The sequence below is a fragment of the Pholcus phalangioides genome, unplaced genomic scaffold, assembly GCF_987345545.1.
Source record: "Pholcus phalangioides strain wild (caught in Gottingen) unplaced genomic scaffold, Ppha-v1.0 ptg000042l_1, whole genome shotgun sequence".
NCBI lineage: Eukaryota > Metazoa > Arthropoda > Arachnida > Araneae > Pholcidae > Pholcus > Pholcus phalangioides.
The window spans coordinates 28792394-28804712 of record NW_028301628.1 but is presented as its reverse complement, the minus strand read 5'-3'; the positions used below and the strand labels follow the sequence as shown (position 1 = coordinate 28804712).

At 41.4% G+C, this 12319-nt stretch overlaps 1 pseudogene; it reads left to right on the top strand.

The window, feature by feature from the left end:
* Positions 1–9982: 9982 nt before the first annotated feature.
* On the top strand, positions 9983–10101 carry LOC149064753 (5S ribosomal RNA; annotated as a pseudogene).
* Positions 10102–12319: the final 2218 nt, after the last annotated feature.

Genomic DNA, 12319 nt, shown 5'->3' with positions numbered 1-12319 from the left:
CCCTCAAACCAGACATTTCACGGGCTGGAATTTGAGGGTGCACTATTTTGCACTTTTCCATAGTGATTTTATAGTATTGCAAAACAAAAAAAAATGATAGCAATTGTCCCTTGCCCGAGGGCTAGAGTTTTGTCAGCTCCATTCGAAGTGGCTATGGGCGACTTATTGTGTAGCTTCGTTTCATCGTACTGTATTTAACGGGACAGAAAAATTTTCCCATATTTTTCAGCTCTTCGGGAGGGCGATTTACCACCACCCGGATCCGTGCCTATACTGGCGAAACTTTTTTCCAAGCCATGCCAATTTCTAAATATGGACACGAAAAACACGCGTCCCATTTCTACGGAATACGATCACTTCCTTCAACTTAGTACAACTTCTCGTCCTAAAATAGATCGGATATCTTCTCGTTTCTGTGAAAATGCTGTTTTTTTTGTCAAATGGTTTTGAGCGATCACTTTAATATGCAGTGGTCCTCAACCTTTTCGTACCCACGGCTCCCTTTCTCAATTCATGATTCATATGGGGCTCCCAGAATAGTTTGGTAGATATTTTCACTTATAAAAGAACAATTTCAACGCATGAATAAGCACACAAATCAATATCTCCAGCTCAGCGCGACGCACACTTTGAGGAACGCTGTCTTAATGCAAATCGTGTACATATAGCGATTAAAGTTTGTCTTACGTACACTACATTGGTATAAGCACCGGAAACCCAGCGGGAAGGGCTTAGCGGGGTGTTCCCAAGGCGGTAAGATCGGAGGGGCGGCAAATTTCAGGAATGAGTGGCTAAGAAAATTAGTACATGATGGGAGAAGGGCTGAAGAATTTTATAACCACGAACCCGCTTTTTCCCAAAGAGCGAGAGACTAGGTGAGTGAGTGAAAGACCTAGGGACTTTGCATGCATGCAACAGAAGAGTCGACAAGCAATAAGTGAGAAAAGAGTGACCTGGAGCGTACGCAAGCATGTGCATGACCAAAAGAGTGACGTATGGCGTGTGTAAGCATGTGAATGACAGAAAAAATAGCCCAGAGTGTGTGCGCGAACATGGGAGTGACCTACTTCACCAAACACCAACTCTGGCCATATCGCTATATTGCAATTTACTGCCATTAGTGAGATGGGTTGGAAGTGAAGGCGCTGTCTATCGGTGGTCGCCTCGAGTTCATTAGGGAAAATATCTTATCTATATCCTCCCTTCGGTTCGAAAGCGGGACTCTGACAGCAACCTTCACGATGGTAGACGAGCATCTTACCACCATGCCACTCGGGCACTTTTTCATGGGAGTGACCTGGAGCGTGCGCAAACATGTGTATAACCAAAGGAGTGACGCAAAGCGTGTACAAGCATATGAATGGCAGGAAGGGTGACCCAGAGAGCGCGTGTGAACGTGAAAGTGACCTAGAGAATGTGTGAGCTTGAGAGAGTGTGTGAGCATATTGGCAGTTACCAAAAGAAGGACTCAGATACACGGGAATATTTACATGCGGGGACGGGGGATAAGCGGGTTATAGCACAGGGTGGCGAATTCGAAGAAACGAGTGCGAAAGAAAATAAACTAGAATTATATATAGAAAAAATGGCCGAAAAATTCGTGTAGCCCACAGGCGGCAAAACCGTAAATACGACTCTGGGCGGAAAGGAAGAAGCTCAGGATATTTCGTTCTTCTTCATTAACAGAATTATATTTCTAATTAATAATTTTTTTTCACCTAATACAAGTAAAGTTAATTTAATTAAAACAATTAATAATTATGATTGGGAAGGTGGGGAGGGGGGGGGGAAACTGATGTACCAGGTAACAGAAAAAAAATCTTAAAAAAACTATTTCTGTTCATGGCCATGGGGAAAAAATCCAGATCGAAAATACGGATAAATCTTGAGGAAAATTTCATTTTTGAAAAATAAGAAAATAATCAATTTTCTTTGTAAACAAATTTAAAAAAATACTGCGACGCAATCATTGGATCTTTCAATTCCCGAACAATGTTCGTTTCATATAAGAATTTGAATGAAAATTACTAGAATTTAAAAAAAAAAAAAAACAGAACGTTGTGCCTGAATAGGCCACTAGAGCCTAAACCGTACATGCTCACCCACGGCCAAATGTGACCGCGATAAATTACCAATTCAACGAGTGGCACCACGAAAGATTATAAAATCACTCAAGTGGCCTTTTGTATATTTCCAGATCATTCAAGCTGCTAACTGCACTTATCCAGATTACTTGCGTGACTCCAAGCACATTTCCAAATCACTTATACAACAACGAATACAAATACAACGCCACAACAGGCAAATTTCCCAACGAGGTGGCTGACTTAAGAACATCGTGGATCCCCGAGCCATTTTTTGGAGGCCCTACCTACTACTGCTACACCACACATGCACCCCGCCCACACACCCCCCCCTCGCGGAACCCCCCAACGAATCGGTACATGCGGGAATGTGCGTGTACGTGTAGTGAAACCTGACGTGAAGTTTTTTTTGTTTCTCTGCAATGCTTGTTATGTGTAGTGCTGCCATCTGCCACCAGTTTTTCTAACTATGAGTGAAGTGTTATGATTGAATGATTTATCGTTGTAGGACTGTTGCTCTCTGTGGCGAGACTTTTTAACGGGGAGATCGGCTCGCATTCGCGCCTTGAAGTTAGGAACCACAGAAAACCAACTTCAGCCGCAAACCACTGTGGGGTTCGAACCCGGATCCTCGCATCGCGAGTCCGTCACTATAACCACTTGAGAGAGAGCGACTCTTCCTTTCTTTTGTTTCATTCAAACCGAGCACAACTCAAGTGTATCACCATTTATGGGTGATTTACTACCTAGTGAGTTGTGCCGGAGGTGTAACTGTGTGTGTACTTAACAGTCTGAGTGCATATGTAGTGTTGTGTTTGATTTTCCAGTGCCGACATCTATATTTCAGAAGGGAAGTGAGTGATGTGTTATGATTGAACTACATTTGTGCTATTTGTAGGTCTGTTGCTCTCTGTGGCGAGACTTTTTTTAACGGGGAGATCGGTCGGCTCATATTCGTGCCTTGAAGTTGGGAACCACAGAAAACCAACTCCAGCCGACCACCACTATGGCGACGGTGGGGTTCGAACCCGGGTCCTCGCGATGCGAGTCGGTCACTATGATCACTCGACCACCATAGCGGTGGTTTTTCAGTGCTGCCATCTATATTTCAGAAGTGAATGATATGTAATGTATGAATTATATTTGTACTGTTTGTCGGTCTGTTCCTCTCTGTGGCGAGACTTAGGTGTACGCAGAATTTTCTCGAGGGGGGGAGGTTTCAGATTTTTTTCCTTCTGAGGGTGGGGGGGGGGGCGTTTACGTTTTTTCCTTCAAAATAACACTATAATCTTTTCTCACGGGGGGGGGGGGTTGGAACGAACCCCAAACACCCCCCCCCCTCCGTTTGCGTACGCCAATGCACACGCCACAGCAGCGGGAGTGGCACATATTTTTATTATGAATGCTAGTCTTTTTTGTAGGTTGCCAAACCTATATTTAATATGGTAAGAATTATTAATAATAATTATATAAGGACTTTTCATTCGATGCGTTTTTGTTTGGTTTTTATATTTGGGGCCAGGAGTTGTGTGCTGGACGTTCTATACGCAGGGACGACTTGAGAGTATCATGGGCCATCCGGGCAAAGTCATTTTTCTGATGCCCCTACTCGACTGAAGATTTCTAACCTACCAATTTGCATGTTTACTCTAGAAAATTTAAACCATATTTCATTTTAATGAGGTCTCCTCCCCGGGCCATGCCCGGTTGGGCCTCGTGCCTGGGGACGTCCGCCTGGATGGCATGCATTTCATTGTGCGTCCATGAATTCTTTGGTAGCTCAGCCCTCTTACAAATTTTATTGGGAGAGCGAGGTCCAAGCACCCTGAGCAATCAGGTTTCGGTGCCTATGCCCGATATGGTGTATGTGAGATAAACTTCAATCGATATTCGTACATACAGTCTGCGTTCTCGATTGTCGAATCCACGACTCAAAAATAAAAACAATTTCGAACTTGAAAAATTGGCAAAATTAACATTTTCACGAAAGGGCCTAAGGACAATATTAGCTGTTTGAGACAAAACTTTTAGGACAGCCTATTAATATTGCCGCTGTGGTGATCGAGTGGTCATAGTGACGGACTCGCATCGCGAGGATACGGGTTCGAACCCCACCTGCGCCACAGTGGTGGTCTGCTGAAGTTGGTTTTCTGTGGTTTCCAACTTCAAGGCGTGAATGCGAACCGATCTCCCCGTTAAATCTCCCCACAGAGAGCAACAGGCCTACAACGCTACAAATATTCGATCATTACACTTCACTCAATATTTGAAGTATATATGGCAGCACTGAAATATCAAACACAACACTAGCTACACACTCAGACTGTTAGGTGCACTCACTTTGTCCCAAACTCTGCCACGAAGCTGGGCTGGAAGAGATCTCGGCAACGGGATAAGTCCGGTGTCAGAGTCCCTGGCGCTCATTCACATTCAGCCTATTAATATTTCGCAGAGGTTGGTAGAATTCTCACGTCCCGTAAAAACGGGATGTATGGTATGGTCTGCATGCGTAAAATTGATAGATTGCACGACCATCAAGAAGTAATAATCTTAACTGTGCATAGGCGCACGCAGAATTTTCTCAAGGGGAGGGGGGTTTCAATTATTGTTTTCTTCTGAAAGGGGGGGTTTACGGTTTCTCCTGCAAAATAACACTATAATCTCGGCTTGAGGGGGATGGGTTAGAACCCCCCCCCCCCCCCCCCCGCGTACGCCAATGTAACTGTGGCCCTAAACGATAGTTTGAGCTTTGCGAAATGCGCTCTATATCATCCAATCAAAGTTTTGAGAATTCAGAATTTTACCTTGTGTCAGAAAAAAACCAAACACATAAACGTTTTCATCGTGAGAGGGGAAAAATCCTAAAAAATGGCGAATACGTAGACTTCGTTTTCGTTCTTTTGATGAAACAAGTCTGGAATTTATGTTGCTTATTTCGTCCAAAGTTTGATACAAGAGGCAAAAAAAAAAGAAAATATGGAGTAATATCCATAAGAAGAAAAGAAGCGATTTTCCGTGTTATACCTATTTTTCCATAAATCACACCACGCATCGCCATCTTGGCTTGGCAGCAAAGGGCAAACAACTTCTTCCGTTATTCTAAAAATAAGCCAAGTGTTAGAAAGAGAGAGAAAGTAAGAGAAATATATAAGAAATGCCTACCATATGTAAGAAACAAATACTCTACATTTTTTTCTTATTTATTATTCCGGCCGCTTGTAGTGTCTTGATTTATGTATTTATTTGTTTTTCCTCTTTTCCTCCCACTTGAATATATTTATTTTTTCCTCTACTTCCCATATATTGAGACTTCATATCGCAATAGGATTGATGGATTATATTCCGTGCAGCTGCGAAAACATTCGTGTGTAGTAGAATCTCGACTAACCGGCCTAGTTTAAAAACAATAGTGCACTAATGAATTGCAATACAGTGGAACCGTTCTTTTACGGACACTGGTGAGACAAAAAAATGCGTCTGTAAAAGAGAGGTGGCAGTTATTAAGGGGTTTGAAAAGCATACTTTCGTTATACACAGGGAAATTATTATTTGGCAGTATAGGTGTCGAAGATATGTGATCGAAGTGTTCAGAATTTTCAATGGGATGGATAGGATGGACCATGAACTTTAAGTACACCGCCAATCGACTGCTTTTACAAGGGGACACCAGTATCGATTGGTGAGGGACAATGCAAGGCTATGGTGTCGCAGGGAATTTTTCTCTAATAGGGTTCTTAATAAATGGAATAGCTTACCCCCGGAGGTAGTAAATTGTAACACAATTGACACGTTCAAAAAGAAATACGATAAACATGTTGGGGTAAATCGAGAAGCTATCCATTCTTAGAATAAGACAACCATAAGTATTCTTTATGGGGCATTGTATAATATTTTATCATGTGTATATATTGATTATAATTTGTGTTAATTGCATTTTTAATTGGGTTCATGTATTTTTGAAATATATGACATCCATATTTTTATGGGCATCTTTTTATCAGCCACCTCGTTGGGCATTTTGTCTGTTGTGGCGTTGTATTTGTATAGTAGAAAAGGGGTTACCGTATCTGAGGGTTATCCGTTAAGAGGGTTTTTACTGCTTTACCTTTTCACATTCGTGTAATAATTCATCAATGAACACTGTAAAATACGTGTAAGCACTTAGGTCCCGTTTACGTGTTCAATAAAATATCCCAGGAAGTTACCCGTAACAGGGATTTTCGCTACAACCCGTTTACATGGCGTTTAATTTATGTCGGTATTCTCCCTCTTCTTTCCGGAAGTCGTCACTGGTAACGGGCGTTGAACGGAAGTGGTTGGTTCCAGGGCCGTCTCAAGACCATCATGGGCTCCGGTTCAAGTGATTTTTGCGAGGCCCTACCTGGTAAATTCTCAAAAATTTCAACCAGATCTCATTCCCTTCTTTGCTTGAGGCCCCCGGGAAGTGCCCGGGTGGGACCATACGATAAAACGGCACTGGTTGGTTCAAGATGGCTGACGAAGGAGCTTACAGTAGTTATCACGGCACAAAGGATTATGGGATAGGAAGTTGGAATCACCCACCATTATTCCGCAACAAAGATGGTACTCTTTTGACGGATATTCGACACTCCTTTCCCCCCCCCTCCCTCATCACGAAAAAAGTTGCCATGCAGGTAATAATCACCAAAGCGACCCCCAATCTTGCACATGCAAACGGGGCTTTAGTGTACATTTATGTTTTGTTCATTTTCAACGTGTGCGTACTGTATTTGTACTGTACAGCAGTGCTTCTCAACTTTTGATGTAGTGGATCCTCATTTAGTGAAGGTCAAGGCGGCAAGGACTGCCCGTAGCAAAGGTGAATTTCTCCGCTGCCTCCCCTTGAAATCCAATGTGTGTTGTTTTTTTTACAATTTGCATATCATAAAAAATTGAAGTAATCTATATACAGAGTACATATGGGTAACATGGCGTATGGCTTTTTACTGGTGAAACGTTGATCCTAGAGACACACTTTAAATTAGAAAAAGTATCCAAATCACGTGCAGTACTCAGGTATGTCATTCACGTTGCAAGAGGTTGTATAGTTATTGAAATTACAAAAAAGAATTAACTTTTTATACCGTCTCCGTGTGCCCAAAAACCCATTTACAAAGTTCATGACCTGTCTCTGCTGATACCAACAACAAATTCCACGTTTTTAAGTGCAACATTCAATAAGATATTCGGATTCGAAAAACGCAGGAAAATTGGATTGAAAAAAAGGAGCGAAGAGGGGGATGGAATTGGAAATATCTCGGGGTTAGATGAGATGTCGCATTTAAATTTGGATTAAAAGTTTAAATTTAGGAAAAGTCATTTCTAGGCAATTGAAATTTTGGAAAAGCTATTTCCACTCTTGTAAAGCAGCGTTGAATGCGGGTAAAACGGTTCGCACTTTGAATTTAAGTTATCGGAATTTGTGAACCACACCCTCAATCACACGGCGATGTTGCTGAAAACCTTGAAGCTGAATGCCTTCTTAAATATTGCATTTAAAAATGTGTAATATTCCTCAAATGACTCTTCGGTTCGCATCACGCTATAGACAGACGTTTTAGTACACGGCGAGAAAAAAAGTTATGTGTGCAACCACTATTAATTAACTCGGTGTGTCTTATTATTATTTCTATTCTTCTTCTTATTATTATTATTATTTCTATTATTATTATTATTTCTATTATTATTATTATTTCTATTATTATTATTATTATTTCTATTATTTTTATTATTGTTAATATTATTTTTATTATTATTAATATTATTTTTATTATTATTTTGTGCTTGGAAGCATGCTTGTCAAGTCAACGGTTGCATAGTCAGTCCTATGGAAATAGACGCTGCGGTGGTCGAGTAGTCGTAGTGACCGACTCTCATCGCGAGATTCCGGGTTCAAACCCCCACCGTCGACACAGTGGTGATCGGCTGAAGTTGATTTTCTATGGTTCCCAAATTGGAGGAGCGAATGCGAGCCGATCTCCCCGTTAAAAAGTCTCGCCGGAGAGAGCAACAAGTCTACAACAGTAAAATCCTCAATAATTACACTTCACTCATAATTCGAAAAATACGAGGCAGATGGCAGCACTATAACAATCATCACACAGAAACAAGCTTCACATCAGGTTCAGAACACGAACACGCATAGTCCAACATTTACCAATTTGTTGGAAGTTCCGCAGAGGAATATGGACGAGGTGCATGTGTATGATTTAGTAGTAGTATTCCTACGGGAAATACAATTCAAATCGGCCTGTATGTAACACAATACATATTTCCAATTTGTATGATTGATTGAATATTCTCGTCGACTTTCTGGAAAAGATTCCATGACCCCCATTGAAAGAGATGGTAATGTGTAAAAATCAACATCGAAATGACCGAAAAAATACTTTATCCACGTATAAATAATAAAAAGAGAAAACAGTAATCGTCTGAAAACTTCCAGAGACACCATTCAATGAGGAATACTTTTTCTCAAGTTTCGGTGGCATCTCAATTGATATGCGTAAGAACGATTCACTAAATATATATATATATATATATTTTACGAGACAATGATCTGTAAAAAAAAAAGATTTCCGGGAGAAATATCGAGGAAAAACATCAATAAGATTGAAAAAAACGGAGCGAAGGATCCAATTGGAAATATCTCGTTGTGGGGGGGTTATACAAATGAGATGTCGCATTGAAATTTCGACTAAAAGTTTAAGTTTAGGAAAAGTGATTGCTAGGGAATTGAAGTTCTGGGAAAAACTATTTTGCTTTTGGAGGCAAAAAAAATTTCTTTTTTCTTAAAAAAACACTCGGAATTAATTTCTTCAACTACAGGAAATTCAAATCGCAATGGAGTAGGACTATACAGGGTGTCCTGTAAGTCCTAGCACGCGACCGTTATCTCATCAACCGTCTGGTCGTAGTGGTGTAATTCCCATTTTTATTATTATTATTATTAAACAAACAGCACAATGGACAAAACAGACAAAAACAAAAGAAATTTTAACAAACACTTTTCGACCCAAAGGGATATAAATAACCTTCCATGGGTTGTGTTGATACATTACATAGAGAATTTCTGGGCAACATATACACAAAGGTATATTTTACTACAATTGCTGCAGGCAAGTCACACGAAATATATTGCTTCAAAATGTAATTCTAAAAAATTCTCAACACAGGCGTTCGAAAATTACCCGGTACCAGTTAGCACGGTATAAACGGGTTTTTCCGCATTTAACGCTGTTCTTTTTTCCCAATTTCTTCCGTTATTCGAATTTCTGTCAATTTTGCACTTAGAATGGAAACATTGAATTTTATTTTGGTATCAGTAGGTAGCCGCTGTGGTTGGTGGTCGAGTGGTCATGGTGACGGACTCGCATCGTGAGGTTCCCCGAAACCGACCATGAGGTCTCCTCGTTAAAAAGTCTCGCTGCAGAGAGTAACAGGCCTACAACGGTATAATTATTCATTCGTTACTCTTCACGCACTATGAGTTGAGGATAAACTCATAGTTTAAAAAATTTATTGCAGATGGCAGCACTACACATAACAACCATCACACAGAAACAAACTTCGCGGAAGGTTCGCTATGCATACACACACACACATTCCAATATGTACCAATTCGTTAGAAGTTCCGCAGAGGAATACGAACGAGGTATACACATGTCTGGTTTAGTAATAGTAGCGGCATCAGGAGATACAGAGCAACACCTTTTTAATTGGAAGTTAAAGCACCTTATAAAAATTTAGATATTTTGTATTTTTTGTGGCACACTGTATTTTAACAAACTCTGAAAACTGGCGCAGGGTAATTTTTGAACGCCTAGAGCAATTTTTAAATTGGAATCATACCTCTACGAAGGACGGCTAATCCGATAGCCGACGGCCATACCCTGCTGACAACACCGGTTCTCGTCCAATCACCGTAGTTAAGTAGCCTCAGGCGTGGTTAGTATTCGGGAGGATGACCATCTGGGAGCACCCCGTGCTGTTGGTACTTAATTAATCTGGTCTCATCGGTTGATGAGATAAAGGCCGCCGTGCAAGCACTCACACGATACTCTGTATAATGTACACGTATACGTTATAGGACAGTGGTTCTCAATCCTTTCAAGAACGCGGCCCGGTTTCATTCATTTTTTGTGATTCGAAGGCCCGGTCAAACGCACGACCAATGGAAATTGAATGAGGAGAAATGAAACGGCTAACCACTCGCGGGGCCCGGTATGAATGATGTCAGGGCCCGGTACCGGGCCGCGGCCAGGTGGTTGAGAAACACTGCATCGGGGGGCGCGTATTAAACTAGCAGTGTATACCATATATGCTGAGCCCATGGCCCAGATGTTGCCCTCGGAGTCATGTGATGCGGCCTCAAATTTAGATTGAAAATTAATTTTCAAATTTTGTTTTCAAATTAAAATAAAAAAAGAACTAAACGACGCATTCACAGATCCCAAAAGTGACCCGTGTACCAAATCACTCAAAGTATTCCAAGGCATATTTACAGACCCCATCCAAGTAACCTCGGGACAGGTACGTCTTGAGAGCATCCTGCGCCCTCGGGCAAAGTGATTTTTCTGAGCGAGCCCCACCCCTCCCTCCACCTGGTGAAACATGTTTACTTCCGAAAATTTTAACCAGATCTCATTTTCACGAGTGGTCCCTCCACTCCATCTGGATTTGAAGCCCCTGAGCCGTGCCCGGGTGGGCCCCGTAGCACACTTTCGGAGTGCTTTAGTGAGACGCACAAGGCATTTACAAATCACATAAGTGACCGCAGTGCAGTTGCACATCACTTAAGTTTCTAACGGTATATTTAAAGATCACTTAAGCGACCCGCGACACAGTTCCAGCGCACTTAAGTGACTCGTGGTGCGGTTCCCTTTCACTCAAGTTACCTGCGGCAGAGTTCCAGATCACCAAGTGACCCGCAGCATATTTATAGATTATTGTGATGACCCATGACATATTTCGAGAGAACTCGAGCTGCCCGTGGCGTAGTTCCAGAGATCACACAATTTATCTTAGACACACTTCCAAATCACTGAAGTGACCTGTGGCATATTTATACATCACTGGTCCGCGGCACAATTGCAAAACGTTTAAGTGGGCCGTAGGATCCTATGCTATACTCGTCTCTTCTATCACCCCCCCCCTTTTTATTCTTAACCGTACATGCACCTCCTACACATTTCTCTGCGGAATTTCTAACGAATCGGCACATGCCTCAATGTGTGTGTGGGGCCCCTAACGTATTTATGCTGGTAAGTTGCGCTTGTTTAGTGTTCATGCTGCCATCTGCCTTCCATTTTCTAAAGTAAAGATGGAAATACTTGTACAGTACCGCGTTGTAGGCATGTTGTTGACCATTCCGTTATAACGACCAGTACGAAAGGTGCCAAATATTTCCCTATTTCCCATCATGTTATTTTTGATCCAATATAAAGACCGGTAAATATCATTCAATCCATTATAACGACCAAACTCGGCTTGCTTGCCGGAACTTCCCTCCCGTTTTGTTGTTTTTTTTTCCCCTAAGAAATTGATAAAATCCGTCGTAGAATAATGAGTTTGTTCCTGACATTTGTTGCTCAGTAAAGAAAGGGTACTAAACGCAGATGATTTGAACATAAGGACAACCGATGGTTAACTAGCGCCATCATTGGGAACCATGGGCATCATCATCCTGGGCGGGTCTGTTAACCTACCTTTGGCAATTTTTTCCAGAGGATGAGCAGGGGACTCACCGTTGGCAATTTTTTCCAGAGTATTGTAAGGTATATTTTACTATCTTTTTATTTTTTTTGATATTATCTTTAAATATTATATATCCTCGGCACAGACATGTCGAAAAGGTCGGAGATACTTTGTTGAGTTGTGTTAGTAATACGGGTTTTCGGAGACAGCCATTAATCTTTTGGTCATAGCGTGTTTTTGATAGGCACTGACCTGGAAAAAAAAGGGGACGTAAAATAAATTGGGCCGATTATCTCTTGCCATATATTCACCAGACGTAACTTGCTCGTCGTCGTCATCATATTCCGCAATAGGCGTTTTTTACACCATACGTTTGTGATAATGGCATCATCTTTATATCACGGGTCCTTATATATTTACGAGACCGTGCGTTTTTAGTATGTCTACCGTGTGTTTCGGCTGGTATAATATTTTTGAGAGGGTAAAGCAGGGACAAGAGATCTGGTAGAAATATTCTA